Source organism: Staurois parvus, unplaced genomic scaffold (assembly GCF_062004578.1).
Source record: "Staurois parvus isolate SC_StPar_1 unplaced genomic scaffold, SC_StPar_1.0 ptg001687l, whole genome shotgun sequence".
NCBI lineage: Eukaryota > Metazoa > Chordata > Amphibia > Anura > Ranidae > Staurois > Staurois parvus.
Genome location: NW_028319483.1, coordinates 251151 through 266240, shown reverse-complemented (window position 1 = coordinate 266240; position 15090 = coordinate 251151). Strand labels below are relative to the sequence as shown.

General features: G+C 44.9%; 1 long non-coding RNA gene across 1 annotated transcript in view; it reads left to right on the top strand.

Annotated features, from left to right (window-relative positions):
- LOC149434757 (uncharacterized) overlaps window positions 1-14442 on the top strand; it is a 119379-nt gene extending 104937 nt beyond the window's left edge. The window contains exon 2 of the long non-coding RNA XR_016308627.1: window positions 14241-14442. This is a non-coding gene — a long non-coding RNA (uncharacterized LOC149434757). The remainder of the gene's footprint in view (window positions 1-14240) is intronic.
- Window positions 14443-15090: the final 648 nt, after the last annotated feature.

Genomic DNA, 15090 nt, shown 5'->3' with positions numbered 1-15090 from the left:
GGGGAGTATTGGGAGAAATTGAGGCTTTCCCTTACAGATATGGGGGAGGGGCAACATTACCTAAAGTACAGTTATAGGTGGAATTGAAGGGAAGCCATTTTAGGGCGCTCCTTCCACACAAGAAGCAATATCATCTGGAAGGACTAGGAATCCATTGGACCAATGGGAATTAAACATTCTGCAATACATTGAGACACCATGAAATGTTACTGGCCTGTGATTGGCTCTCCTATTGTTAGTGAAGTGAGACTCCCCTTGTCGGTGTCATTAATGGAAAGAAACTATGTGAAATGTTTCTTCCAAATTCAAAAAGGTGACACCCTTGGTTAGGTACCCATCCTACTATTCCTGATATGAGTTTGTAGTCCCTGCTACTACAGGAAACATGCGGGCGATCATTTACACCTTTTACAGCAGGACAGTAAATATCAGAACACAATTCAAACATCAGACCAACAGCAGGAAGTCTGCTAACTGAATGTGTAATGTAATCTGTCATTAGCATTCCCAGAGTTCCCTCTGCAACATAGTTGTATCAGCTGTTGGTCCTGTCTGTAGATCTGTTATTTTCCCACCTTCTGTAACAGGGTGACAACCCTGATCATTCTGCAGGAACATTACACAGCAGCGTTGTCACCCTGTACAGGGAAGTCTTAGATAGATTATAAGTAAGACACACAACAAGTAAAGTCCAACTTCAGCTAACGCTTCTACAGCAGTTACAGCAACAGGTTCTCTATAAGGTCCAACCCCCCATATGAGTGACAACTGACAGTTGTGAGCACCACCAGCAGTGTTATAGGATTTGCCCCAACCCCTCCAACTGCCATTTTCCCCAAAAGACTTGGCCTTCTACCGGAATTAGACAAAAAATATCTACTGGGAGGGACAACAAAAAAATAATACAATAGGAGACTCGGAAAAACAAAACCTTCTCTGCTAATGACAGATTTCATTATTAATGTCATTAGTGATTTTGCCCATAGTTACACTTTGGTGCCAACGTTGTAATATTTCCAGGGAGAAGAAGTTTTCTTTACAAACTCTACACCAAAAAGAGATGTGTGCACTCAGAGTGATTATTGTGAACCCCAATCAGAGGAATGTCAGTCCCCCGGAAGAAGTGGTAGGAATATGACCGCACACTCAGCACTTTGTAAGTTCAGATCTCTGGCAGTTGTATTGTGTGATTAGTCTATGGAGAGGAGTAATAGCTGGAAAGAGAAAACATGGAACAAGGATTTCTGATCTTCACCTGATGGAATCCCATTTGGCAGAACCACATGGAACACAAGTGGCCAGCTGGGCTTACGTTTTACTGCTGAATACATCCTCTAAATCAGCAGTAACTCAGTATTGGAAGGCCTGCATCAGCTTGGGATGTTGTTTTCTCACTGAACAGAGACTTCTTTCTAGCTGGTGTCACAGACATAGACCTGCCTGAAAGGTTGTCACCCATGAGATGATATCCTACAACCTCACAAACACCCCCTTTCCTCTCTCTGATCACAATCTCATCACCTTCACAGTCTTCTCATCTTAAAACACTTATCCCTCCAAGCAGCAATTACCTGCAGAAACCTTCACAACTTGAACCCTTCTCCTTTCCACTCTGCAACTGACCAACTCTATGACAGAATCTCTCCCCTGTCCTGCCCTGACCTGGCCACTGCTGTCTACAACAGTTCACTTTCATCCACATTAGACTCACTTGCTCCTCTAACATGAAGCATCAGGCCCCGACCATTACAACCTTGGCAGACTGACAACACCAGAGATCTTAAACGATATAGTCGTGTGCTGGAGCGAATGTGACGTAAAACCAAATCTCACCAAGCATTCACCTGATATAAATCTGCTTTCTTCACATACAATTCCTCCCTCCATGCTGCCAAACAAGCCTACTTTGTCACTCTCATCAATAGCTTGTCATCCAGTCCTCGTCGTCTCTTCTCTACTTCTAACTCTCAACTTTCTCCACCTCCACCCAGTACCTCACTCACTGCTCACGAGATTGCAAATCATTTTAAAAACAAGACTGATGCAATTCATAGGGGCATCTCCACTGCACAGACATCCATCCCACTTAGCATACCTTATACTAAACCTCCCTCAACACTTTCCTCTTTTGACCTTGTTACTACTAAAGAGGTCACTAAGGTTTCCTCAGAAGCCCGTCTCACTACCTGCCCCCTGGATCCTGTCCCCTCACAACTACTACGGTCACCCTCTTCTTCCATCCTATGCTCCCTCACTCACATCTTCAATCTCTCCCTCTTTACTGGTGCCTTCCCCTCCCCTCTAAAGCATGCGCACATCACTCCCATACTTAAAAAGCTCTCGCTGGACACCACCAACCTAAACAACTTAAGACCCATCTCCCTACTGCCATTTACCTCTAAACTCCTAGAACGCTTAGTCTACAATCGCCTGAGCTCCTCCCACCTCACTGACAACAACCTTCTTGACCCTTTACAGTCTGGCTTTCGCTCACTACACTCCACTGACACTGCCCTACTAAAACTCACTAATGATCTAGTAACTGCTAAAACCAATGGCCACTACTCCATACTCATCCCAACCAATGGCCACTGCTCCGTACTCATCCCAACCAATGGCCACGACTCCGTACTAATCCCCAACCAATGGCCACTACTCCGTACTCATCCCAACCAATGGCCACTGCTCCGTACTCATCCCAACCAATGGCCACTGCTCCGTACTCATCCCAACCAATGGCCACTGCTCCGTACTCATCCCAACCAATGGCCACTGCTCCGTACTCATCCCAACCAATGGCCACTGCTCCGTACTCATCCCAACCAATGGCCACTGCTCCGTACTCATCCCAACCAATGGTCACTGCTCCGTACTCATCCCAACCAATGGCCACTGCTCCGTACTCATCCCAACCAATGGCCACTGCTCCGTACTCATCCCAACCAATGGCCACTGCTCCGTACTCATCCCAACCAATGGCCACTGCTCCGTACTCATCCCAACCAATGGCCACTGCTCCATACTCATCCCAACCAATGGCCACTACTCCATACTCATCCCAACCAATGGCCACTACTCAGTACTCATCCCAACCAATGGCCACTACACCGTACTCATCCCAACCAATGGCCACTACTCAGTACTCTTACTGCTTGACCTCTCTGCAGCTTTTGATACAGTTGACCATCCCCTCCTCCTCAAAAAACTCAACTCTTTTGGCCTCCAAGACTCTGCTCTCTCCTGGTTCTCCTCCTACCTATCGCAGCGCTCCATCAGAGTTACCTATAACTCTGCCTCCTCCTCTCCACTCCCTATTTCTGTAGGGGTTCCTCAAGGTTCTGTCCTTGGACCCCTACTCTTCTCCATCTACACCTCCTCCCTTGGTCACTTGATAAACTCCCATGGCTTTAAGTACCATCTCTATGCTTATGACACACAAATCTATCTTTCTACCCCTCATCTCTTCAGTCTCCTCTCACATTACTAACCTACTAAGTGACATATCGGTATGGATGTCACTCCACTTCCTCAAACTCAATCTTTCCAAAACTGAGCTCTTAGTATTCCATCCAGCCTGTGCCCCCTCCCCCGACTTCTCCATCAAGATCAATAACAAAATCATCAGTCCCTCCCCTAATGCCAGGGTACTAGGTGTAATCCTAGACTCCCATCTGTCTTTTCAGTCCCAAATCCAATCACTGTCCAAATCTTGCAGACTTCACCTCCACAACAGTTCCAAGATATGCCCGTTCCTAACCTCGGAAACCACTAAGCAACTTATTCACTCCCTTGTTATATTTTGCCTTGACTATTGTAACTCCCTCCTCATTGGCCGACCACATTGCAGGCTATCCCCTCTTCAGTCTATCATGAATGCTGCTGCCAGACTCATCCACCTTACTAACCATTCTGTATCAGCCACCCCTCGCTGCCAATCCCTCCACTGGCCTCCATTCAGTGTCCTCCACCCCTCTCATCCAATCCCTCCACTGGCTTCCCATTGCCCAACGGATAAAATGCAAAACATTAACAATAACATATAAAGTCATTTATAACTCCGCCCCAAATTACATCACCAATATTGTCTCCAAATATCACCCAAACCATACTCTCCGCTCCTCGCACGACCTCCTGCTCTCTAGCTCCCTTGTCTCCTCCTCCCATGCTCATCTCCAGGACTTCTCCAGAGCTTTCCCCATCCTCTGGAACGCTCTACCCCAATTTATCAGATTATCGCCTACTCTGCTCACTTTTAGGCGATCTCTGAAAACCTATCTCTTCAGGGAAGCCTATCCTGCCCTCAGCTAATAATGGAATCTTCTACTCTTCCAACCAGTCCATCCCCCACAGTTACTACCTTTTGTACCACTAGCCCCTCCCTCCTAGATTGTAAGCTCCAAGGAGCAGGGCCCTCCTATCCCTCTTGTATTTAACTTTATTGTTGCTGTATTGTCTCCCGTTATATTGTAAAGTGCTGAGCAAACTATTGGCGCTATATGAATCCTGTATAATAATAATAATATTAATGAGAGATGAAATATGGAAAGAAGGCATTGATAATGGGAGAGGAGATGAACATGTATTGGGAGGAGTGGACAAGGTGGGCTTAGCTGGAGACCTCAAGCCTGGCTGATCATGTATCAATAGTCAGAAGAACCTGGAATGGACTCTCCCACTGAGACTTCAGAGACTTGGTAAGATGACAATAGACCCCATCCTAGTCTCTGGTACTGAGGCAGTGTTGGTCATGTATTACCTCAGGATCCAGAAATGAGGAAAATGCTTAGAAACACAACTCAGTTGGTGTATCATGAAAATGCATTGCATGTTCATTCAAAGCTCCATAAAAAAGATAAAGATGAGAACCATGAGGGAAGCTGTTCAGTTATTGATGCTTATCTTAAAAAAAATGTCAAAAGATAAAATATTCAAATCCCTTCTAGTTGTGTATTGATGGACATAAGCACTAAACTCAGTTCATCCAACCATTACATTCCAGTTTACTCAGATTTTAGTTTGTTTCTTTTAAGGTAACATTTTATCTTCTCCCTTCTTCTCTAGCTTGTGGGATGACATTGGGGATGTGAAACTAACTTGTGACACCTGAAACTTCTTTAATATCTCTTTTCTTCCAGAATATAATCTATGCTGAAATTTGTGAATCCTCCGGTGATAGATTAGACCGGCATTAACTGTAAAAGTTTTGTCACATGGAGAGCATTAAAATGACTTCTCTCCAGTGTGAATCCTCTGGTGTCTGATAAGATTTGACTTCACTGTAAAAGCTTTATCACATTCAGAACACTGATAGGACTTCTCTCCAGTGTGAATCCTCTGGTGTGTAATAAGATTTGACTTCTGTGTAAAAGCTTTATCACATTCAGAACACTGATAGGACTTCTCTCCAGTGTGAATCCTCTGGTGTCTGATAAGATCTGACTTCTCTGTAAAAGCTTTATCACATTCAGAACACTGATAGGACTTCTCTCCAGTGTGAATCCTCTGGTGTCTGATAAAATGTGACTTCACTGTAAAAGCTTTATCACATTCAGAACACTGATATATCTCTCCAGTGTGAATCCTCTGGTGTGTGATAAGATCTGACTTCCGTGTAAAAGCTTTATCACATTCAGAACACTGATATATCTCTCCAGTGTGAACACTCTGGTGTGTGATAAGACTTGACTTCACTGTAAAAGCTTTATCACATTCAGAACACTGATATATCTCTCCAGTGTGAATCCTCTGGTGTCTGAAAAGACTTGACTTCACTGTAAAAGCTTTATCACATTCAGAACACTGATATGACTTCTCTCCAGAGTGAACCCTCTGGTGTGTGATAAGACTTGACTTCACTGTAAATGCTTTATCACATTCAGAACACTGATATGGCGTCTCTCCAGTGTGAATCCTCTGGTGTCTGATAAGATTTGACTTCACTGTAAAAGCTTTATCACATTCAGAACACTGATATGGCTTCTCTCCAGTGTGAACAATCTGGTGTGTGAGAAGATCTGACTTCTGAGTAAAAGCTTTATCACATTCAGAACACTGATATGGCTTCTCTCCAGTGTGAATCCTCTGGTGTGTGATAAGACTTGACTTCAATGTAAAAGCTTTATCACATTCAGAACACTGATATGACTTCTCTCCAGTGTGAATCCTCTGGTGTGTGATAAGATGTGACTTCCGTGTAAAAGCTTTATCACATTCAGAACACTGATATGACTTCTCTCCAGTGTGAATCCTCTGGTGTGTGATAAGATGTGACTTCTGTGTAAAAGCTTTATCACATTCAGAACACTGATATGGCTTCTCTCCAGTGTGAACTCTTTGGTGTACTGTAAGCTCGCTCTTGTGTGTAAAAGGTTTGTCACATTCAGAACAATGATATGACTTCCCTCCATTGTGAACCTTCTGTTGTGTGATATATTTTCTCTCCATTGTAATATCTCCAAACAAGAAGTAGTTTGAAATGACTCCTCTTATGTATACTTGGGTTGGACTTTTCTCCTGCTGGATCAATGTGGAAGAGGATCCAAACCATGACTTTTAGAACACAGATATGACTTGTATCCCGTGTGAATCCTCCAGTGAACTGCAGTAAAGACTTTCAGTCAATTAAGACATCCATATGTCTTGTTTTCCATGTGACTCAGCTGTATTCATGAAGATCAACATGACCGAAAACTTGGTTCATCAATCTACCTGTAGAGAAAGAAAAAAAAGGTAGAATTCTATATAAAGGGCTACATAAAGTTGCTTTCTATTTTTAATGTTCATTACTAAATATATCTTATGAATAGAAAGAATATGTACAGCATTATCTACAGTATTTTTTTCATCAAATATATTTTATTAAGAAAGTTTATAAGTGCGCACAGTATTCCCAACATTCAGCCCAGACAATGGAGTCATACATTCTCACGTATAGGCGGTTGTGGCACTGTTACAGATCATACAGAACAATAACTTGCTTTGTCTATGGTGTCACTTTTACCTTTTATAAACAAATGAACAGAGAAAAGAAGGAACAACCTAGAACAATTCAGCTGTACACGGCAAGTAACTCCCCCCAGTACATACATAGATAGCTGACACCGATCAATGAGGCCCGTGTCTCCAGGATCATACCCCAAGTATGGTTCTCCAATGTAGTCACCATTCAGTAGGATACAACTGGCCGTTCTCCTTCTATGGGGCTAAAAGAGATAAGATTTTAAAAGCCTATGAAGAACTAACTAGGAGTGAGCAAGGAGTATCCATCCAGTTCTGCCAGACATACATCTCCTGGGGGAATTACAATGTTGGTAAATTTGTTTTTCACATGTTAATGTGGAGTTCACCTGCTCAATTCACTGTTGTCTGCTGGGAGTTTGAGATGATAGCCAAGAACAGAATATTTTTATGGTCAAGCAGCCTCACTATTGCTATATGACTTGTAATAGGAGGAGGTGTAAATAATTCCTCCTCTATTGAGACCAAGAGGCACACCCGAGGAATATTGAACACCAACATTACAATACTGGTCATATCGTTCCACTTTTTGAATAATTTTGGACATCTTCAAAACATGTGTATCAAATCCCCGACAACACCGCTACAATTGGGGTCATAAGGGGAAATCCCTCCTGTCCTAGCTGAACAATTGTGCCGGAGTCCTGAAAGATCTATGCAAAAGAAATGACTGAGTTTCTGTGAAGAGGACAGAGAGATGAGAGGTATGGAGGTCACAATCACCTCCCACCACTCTGTCTTATTTTCTCTGTCTCCCATTTCCTTCTACAAGTTGAGTAAGAGTCAAAAGACTGGAATAAATACAGTCATGGCCGAAATTGTTGGCATCCTTGATATTTCTCCAGGAAATCATGTATTTCTCACGAAACGTATTGCATTAACACATGTTTTGCTATACACATGTTTATTCCCTTTGTGTGTATTGGGACAAAACAAAAAAAGGGAGGAAAGAAAGCAAATTCGACATAATGTCACACAAACCTCCAAAAATGGGCTGGACAAAAGTATTGGCACCCTTTCACAACTGCGGATAAATAAGAATGTTACAAGCATGTGATGCTCCTGTAAACTCACCTGGGGCAAGTAACAGGTGTGGGCAATATAGAAATCACACCTGAAAGCAGATAAAAAGGAGAGACGTTCACTTAACCTTTGCATTGTGTGTCTGTCTGTGCCACACTAAGCATGGACAACAGAAAGAGGAGACGAGAACTGTCTGAGGACCTGAGAACCAAAATTGTGGCAAAATATCAACAATCTCAAGGTTACAAGTCCATCTCCAGAGAACTAGATTTGCCTTTGTCCACAGTGCGCAACATTATCAAGAAGTTTGCAACCCATGGCACTGTAGCTAATCTCCCTGGTCGTGGACGGATGAGGAAAATTGATGAAAGATTGCAACGCAGAATAGTCCGGATGGTGGATAAGCAGCCCCAAACATGTTCCAAAGACATTCAAGCTGTCCTGCAGGCTCAGGGAGCATCAGTGTCAGCGCGAACTATCCGTCGACATTTAAATGAAATGAAACGCTATGGCAGGAGACCCAGGAGGACCCCACTGCTGACACAGAGACATAAAAAAGCAAGACTACAGTTTGCCAAAATGTACTTGAGTAAGCCAAAAGCCTTCTGGGAAAACGTCTTGTGGACAGATGAGACCAAGATAGAGCTTTTCGGTAAAGCACATCATTCTACTGTTTACCGAAAACGGAATGAGGCCTACAAAGAACAAAACACAGTACCTACGGTAAAATATGGTGGAGGTTCAATGATGTTTTGGGGTTGTTTTGCTGCCTCTGGCACTGGGTGCCTTGACTGTGTGCAAGGCATCATGAAATCTGAGGATTACCAAAGGATTTTGGGTCGCACTGTAGGGCCCAGTGTCAGAAAGCTGGGTTTGCGTCCAAGATCCTGGGTCTTCCAGCAGGACAATGACCCCAAACATACGTCAAAAAGCACTCAGAAATGGATGGCAAAGAAGCGCTGGAGAGTTCTGAAGTGGCCAGCAATGAGCCCAGATCTAAATCCCATTGAACACCTGTGGAGAGATCTTAAAATTGCTGTTGGGAAAAGGTGTCCTTCCAATAAGAGAGACCTGGAGCTGTTTGCAAAGGAAGAGTGGTCCAAAATTCCGGGTGAGAGGTGTCAGAAGCTTATTGATGGTTATAGGAAGCGACTGATTTCAGTTATGTTTTCCAAAGGGTGTGCAACCAAATATTAAGTTAAGGGTGCCAATACTTTTGTCCAGCCCATTTTTGGGGTTTTGTGTGACATTATGTCATATTTGCTTTTCTGCCTCTGTTTTATATTTGTTCCAATACATACAAAGGGAATAAACATGTGTATAGCAAAACATGTGTTAATGCAATACCTTTTTTGTGTGAAATACTTGATTTTCAGGAAAAATATCAAGGGTGCCAACAATTTCGGCCATGACTGTATATGAGAGATCATGCCTTTCCCACTGGTGCCATCTGAAGCCCATTAACAAGTGTGAGAGTGATGTGAAATCTGTATCTGATGGAAGTAGCAACCGATGGATGGGATCTAATGTGTCTACTAAGTCCCACCTGGTAAGATGTTGAAGTTGGGCAGCTATAATATAAAGTCTAACATTTGGTATTGCTAGGCCTCCTTGGTCTTCACCATACTGTAGAGTAGTGAGTTTGATTCTAGCTGGCGGCTTCTTCTAAATGAGTTCTCCAAACTGGGAGTCTATACTGGAGAACCACTTACGAGGTGTCCACATGGGAGAATTGTGGAGTATATAGAGGAATTGTGGGGTCCATATCTTCTCTTGTTCATAGATTTTATTGGAAAGAGATAATAGTTTTACAAGGAGCTCATAACAATGTGATTGCAGGACTCACCAACAGTAAGTCAGAAGGGGTACAACCCTTAGAGGTAACGTACAGGTTGTAATTTGTACAGTACAAATAATATCTTCATACATTAAAGTGGAGTTCCAGTGAAAATAAAAAAAAAAAAATAAAAGTCAGCAGCTGCAAAAACAATAGCTGCTGACTTTTAAAAGACGGGCACTTACCTGTCCCTCGATCTCGTGGTGTCCTCCCCACAGCCCGTTTCACAGGCCGTCCTGTGTTTTCAGTGCGGGCACCCAGCTGTGACAGCTTGCGGCTTCACATCCGGGTGCCCACTGAGCATGTGCGAGTATCTCTGTGCTTTGTGAATGGTCCTGTACTCTTCTAGGACCATTCATGTGTCCCAGAAGACTACAGGGTGGGAGGGGGGAGGACAACTTCAGCTTCTGATCACCTAGGTGATTGCAGTAGAAGTGGGAGCGGGTACCTGTCAATTTCGGTTATCCTCCCAAAAGGTGCCAGTGGGGTCCTTAATCACTTGCCTACCAGGCACTTATATCCCCTTCCTTACCAGGCCAATTTTCAGCTTTCAGCATTGTCGCAGTTTAAATGGCAATTGCGCGGTCATGCAACATTGCACTCATATGAAATTTTTATCATTTTTTTGACACAAATAGAGATTTCTTTTGGTGGTATTTACTCCCCGCTGAGTGTTTTATTTTTTGCGCTATAAACAAAAAAATATCAAAAAAACTTGAAAAAAAAAAGTTTCTTTGTTTCTATTATAAAATTTTGCAAACATGTAATTTTTCTCCTTCACTGATGTATGTTGATGAGGCTGCACTGATAGGCGGCACTGATGGGTGGCACTAATGAGACGGCACTGATAGGTGACACTGATGAGCTGGCACTGATAGGCAGCACTGCTGGGCACTGACTGGTGGCACTGCTGGGCACTGACTGGAAGCACTGCTGGGTGTCACTGGTGGGCTCTGACTGGCAGCACTGCTGGGCAAAGGTAGGTGGCACTGCTGGGCACTTGTGGGCAGAACTGGTGGGTGGCACTGCTGGGCACCTGATGATTGGTGCCAATCCCTCCTCTGACAACTGCCGGCAGTACGTTCCTCATGCTCTGACAGCGTGAGGAAAGTGCAGTCAAGAACCGGCAATTGCATTTCGCAGTGACCAGTGTCATAGGACACAGCAATCACAGAGATCGCCGGGGGCATGCAGGAGAGCGTGTTCTGGGAGGACGTCATATGACGGCCTCCCAGAACTGACCGGCTGCAGTGCAGTCATCATTTGGCTACCTGCGGTCATCAACTAGTTAAAGCAACACTTCCCCTTTTGGGTGGAGCTCTGCTTCAACTTAAGCAAGAGATAACAGTGCTATAGTATCAAGGGGGGAGTGAATGTAGGGACAGAAACATGTTATATACTCTATAGTATCATTTCTGGTACTCTCACAGTGGGAGTATAGATTTAGTACTTCAACCTGTATGCAGATATCAGTGGCAGACGAGTGGGTGACCTGTCCGCCTCACTGAAAATTCAAACTGATAGTGTAGGTTCCCCCAATTGGGAAAACCCCCATAGGGGATAAAGAGCTAATGAGAGGAAAGGTGAAAAGGAAGAGAGCAATGGAGAGATAAGAGCAAGAGTAGTGAAGAAAGGGGTACAGATAAGGGGGGAGGAGAGGAGGTCCCCAGGGGGGGAGGGTGTGTGCCTGTATAGAGCAGCAACTGAGTAGTGGGTTACCTAATGGACTCAGGACTACAAAGAGAGTAAGGTTTCATCAGAGTTTGAGGGTAGGAAATGGTCAACCCATGGTTGCCATAGTTGTTCATTTTTATGCACTCTGTCTAATAGGACGGCTTCTACTTTGACATGTATCGTGGCTCGAGTGACACTATTCTTAGTTTCAGTGGTATTGAGGTGGGGGGATTTCCAGGCCTTCGCTATGGTTTGCTAAGCCGTGGTGGTGACCTACAGGAGTAGTTTGAATTGCCAGTGTGTCACTTCTTGGGCCTTATGCAAGTAAAGGAATGGACGCTGGTCAACTGACCCCAGTCCAGTGTTGAGGAATGGCCTCAGCTGCCATTCTTGCCACACCCTTTGATGCATTTCACCACACCCACTAGGGCTTGGTCACACTGCATCCATCCCTTTACTTGTATTGGCCGACACTGGAATCACTCTGACTCATGCTCCCCTCTTCTCACTTGCCGGTGGGGTGATCCCTTTCCTTCCATCCATAGCTTGGAGACACACCATAAGGTATACTTCTTGGGGCTTGTTATTAAATGAGGCAGTGGCCGGATGGATATATATACTGTAACTTCTTCATAAAGAACTGTAGGCATATGGAATATTTTGCACCAATACATTTGAACAACTGGGCAGGTCCACCAAATGTGGATACCTGCTTCAGAGCAGTCACATAAACAGGTCAGGGATTAGGGACGGATTTAGCGATCCGGGCAGGGACCAGGTACCAGTGCATGAGAGTGCTGTGGTTAGTCACCATAGCAACTATATTTTGGGAGGAGGATTTTGCAGCAGACCATATGTCTGCCCAATCGCTTTCAAATGAAGATTTAAATCCCATTCCCACTTGGATGTATATGGTAAGGAAGTGTAAAGTGGTGGAGCTGGTAACTGTGGAAATCAAAAGTCTGGCATGGGGGGTCACGTTTACATATGTGTCCAAACCTAGTCATGTCTAGGACAGAGGTGTTCATGTTTAAGTGGGAGCAATACAAGTGTTTGATCTGAAGATATCTAAACATTTCAGATGTAGAGATTTTGTTGTGGAGTCACATAGGGTTTGGAAGGGTATAAAGGAGTCTGGTGTTGAACTAGACTAGCTCTAGGACAAGCATGAAAAGAAGATGGAGGCATCCATGTTGGATAAAGGCCTGGATTGAGGAGGTATGCCATGAGTGGGTTATGGGGTGACTGTAAGGTGTATCAGAACTTTAGACTGTTCCAGATAGATAGGTAGTGTTGGGTAATTGGGTGTTGGAGTGAGCGATGGTCTCTTGGGTGTAGCCATAGAAAATTGGCAACTCATGAGGGGTTACAATCTACTGACTCTATAGTGACCCATAGGAGGGGGTCACTTTTACTGCATGACATTTAGGGAGTTGAGCAAGATGTGCACTCAATGGGGGATTGCAAGGGGGGTGGCAGTGCCCACTATGGGAAATAGCAAGGAGAGTTCCCAAAATAATTGTAGTCCAGCCCCAGGGGCAAAGTTAAAGTCTCTACAGCAGTTTGTAATCCAAACAGGGAGGAGGAGAGGGAGTACAAGAACAGTTCAGGGAAAACAGGGGAGCATGCACTCACAGATCCGACAGGGGTGCCCGGGTCCACAGGGGAGCAAGGTAGTATGACATCAAGTACTTGCCCTGAAACCGGAGTATGCGTGGCATAGTCCGTGATAATAATCCCCCCGAGTCCTGGATGCCTGCAGAGGGCAGCTGGTGTAGTTCTCCCCCTGTCCTTGGGGCTTGCAGTGGGCAGCTTGTGTGGTGCTCCCGCTTACCCTTGGGGCTTGCAGAGTGGCAGCTTGTGGAGGTCCCCCCCTTCTCTGTGGCTTGCGGTGGGCAGCTGGTGTAGTTCTCCCCCTTAGCTTGGGGCTTGCAGTGGGCAACTTGTGTGGTTCTCCCTCTTATCCTTGGGGCTTGCAGAGTGGCAGCTTGTGGAGGTTTCCCCTTTCTCTGGGGCTTGCGATGAGCAGCTGGAGTGGTTCTCCCCCTTAGCTTTGGGGTGTGCAGAGCGGCAGATTGTGGAGGCTCCCCTTATCCTTTGGGGGTCTATGCAGAGTGGCCACGAGGGTCCCGCCTCATCTGGGATCCCTCGGTGGCTTGGCAGCGAAATGGATGACCAGGAAGAGCCCAGCATCAATCTCTTAAACCAATGCAGGACGCTTCCCGGTCATCCTGGCAATGGTGGGCGGTGAGCCAGTTGCTCGGCAATGAGGCACGCCCCCCTGGACACGGGTCGTGCTCTCGTGATCATGGCCTTTGTCCGGTGGCATCCGCAAGCACAGGAACTCCCCGTGCATGCGGTGCGGATGCCGGGACCGTGCGGCGTCATTCTGACATCGCGGTCCAGAACCTCTCCGCAGAGAGGTGTGAACCTCGCTATCTTTTCCCCTAAGGCCTCGCAGAATGGGGAGAAGATAGTGGCGAAGGTGAGAGGAGCCACACCTCTTGTCCTGCATGGCTTAGCTTCAAAGAGCCGCGGCAGGACGAGAGGCAGCAGGGGGGGGGGAAGGTCATCCTGACGGGGGAAACAACTACTGAAATGGGAGCCGAGCTTTATTTTTTTGTTTACAAACGATTTTATTGAGTATAAGTAGACAATAAAATAACAGCACATTTTCAAATATTAACAGCAAAAACAAGGCACTTTGGAAAAGTACAATTCAGAAAAGGATATCATAATAATGAAGAGAAAAAACAGAAGAAAAGCAGATTGCAAGTACATGAAATACGTTAATGATAAGAGGAATTGAAGAATACGTCTGTCAACAGCATCTGTCAGTCATTGTTCACTGAAAACGTTATCAATCATGCAATAAATGTCTATAATCCCTCCATGACTCCCATTTTTTATCAAATAAGTGCATCTTATCCAGCAAAGTATAATGAATGCGTTCCATGAGCATTACAGCATCAATTCTGTGCAGGATGGAGGCCAAAGGTACAGCATTGGATCTCCAGTGTAAGGCAATAGACCATAAAGTGGCAATACAAATAGTATGTATCAATCTCATAATGGCATCAGGGACCCCTGGGATGTGAGCCCCCAATAGGCAAGTTTGAATAGATAAGCATACTGGGGTACCCGCCAGTGAGGTGGCCACCTCGGATATCCTGCGCCAAATCAGAGATATGGACGGGCAATCCCAAAATATATGCACCAAAGTGCCTGTAAAACCACAGTCACGAAAACATAGAGGGGACGTTTGTGGGTACAATCTATGTAGTCTTGATGGGGTATAATACCATCTAGTTAAAACCTTAAGGGCCGTTTCACGAACCGAAAGAGATCGAGAGCTTTTACAGATATTATCCACCATGGAATCCCAATCCTCATCAGAAAAAGTGGTACCACTATCCTCCTCCCACCTCTGTCGGTACAACGGAGGCGTATGAAAAAGACAAAGTAAAGATTGGTGATAAAAATTGGAAATAAGACCCCTACCCCTGGGAGAGTCACGGCTGGTACGTTCAAAAAAGGAA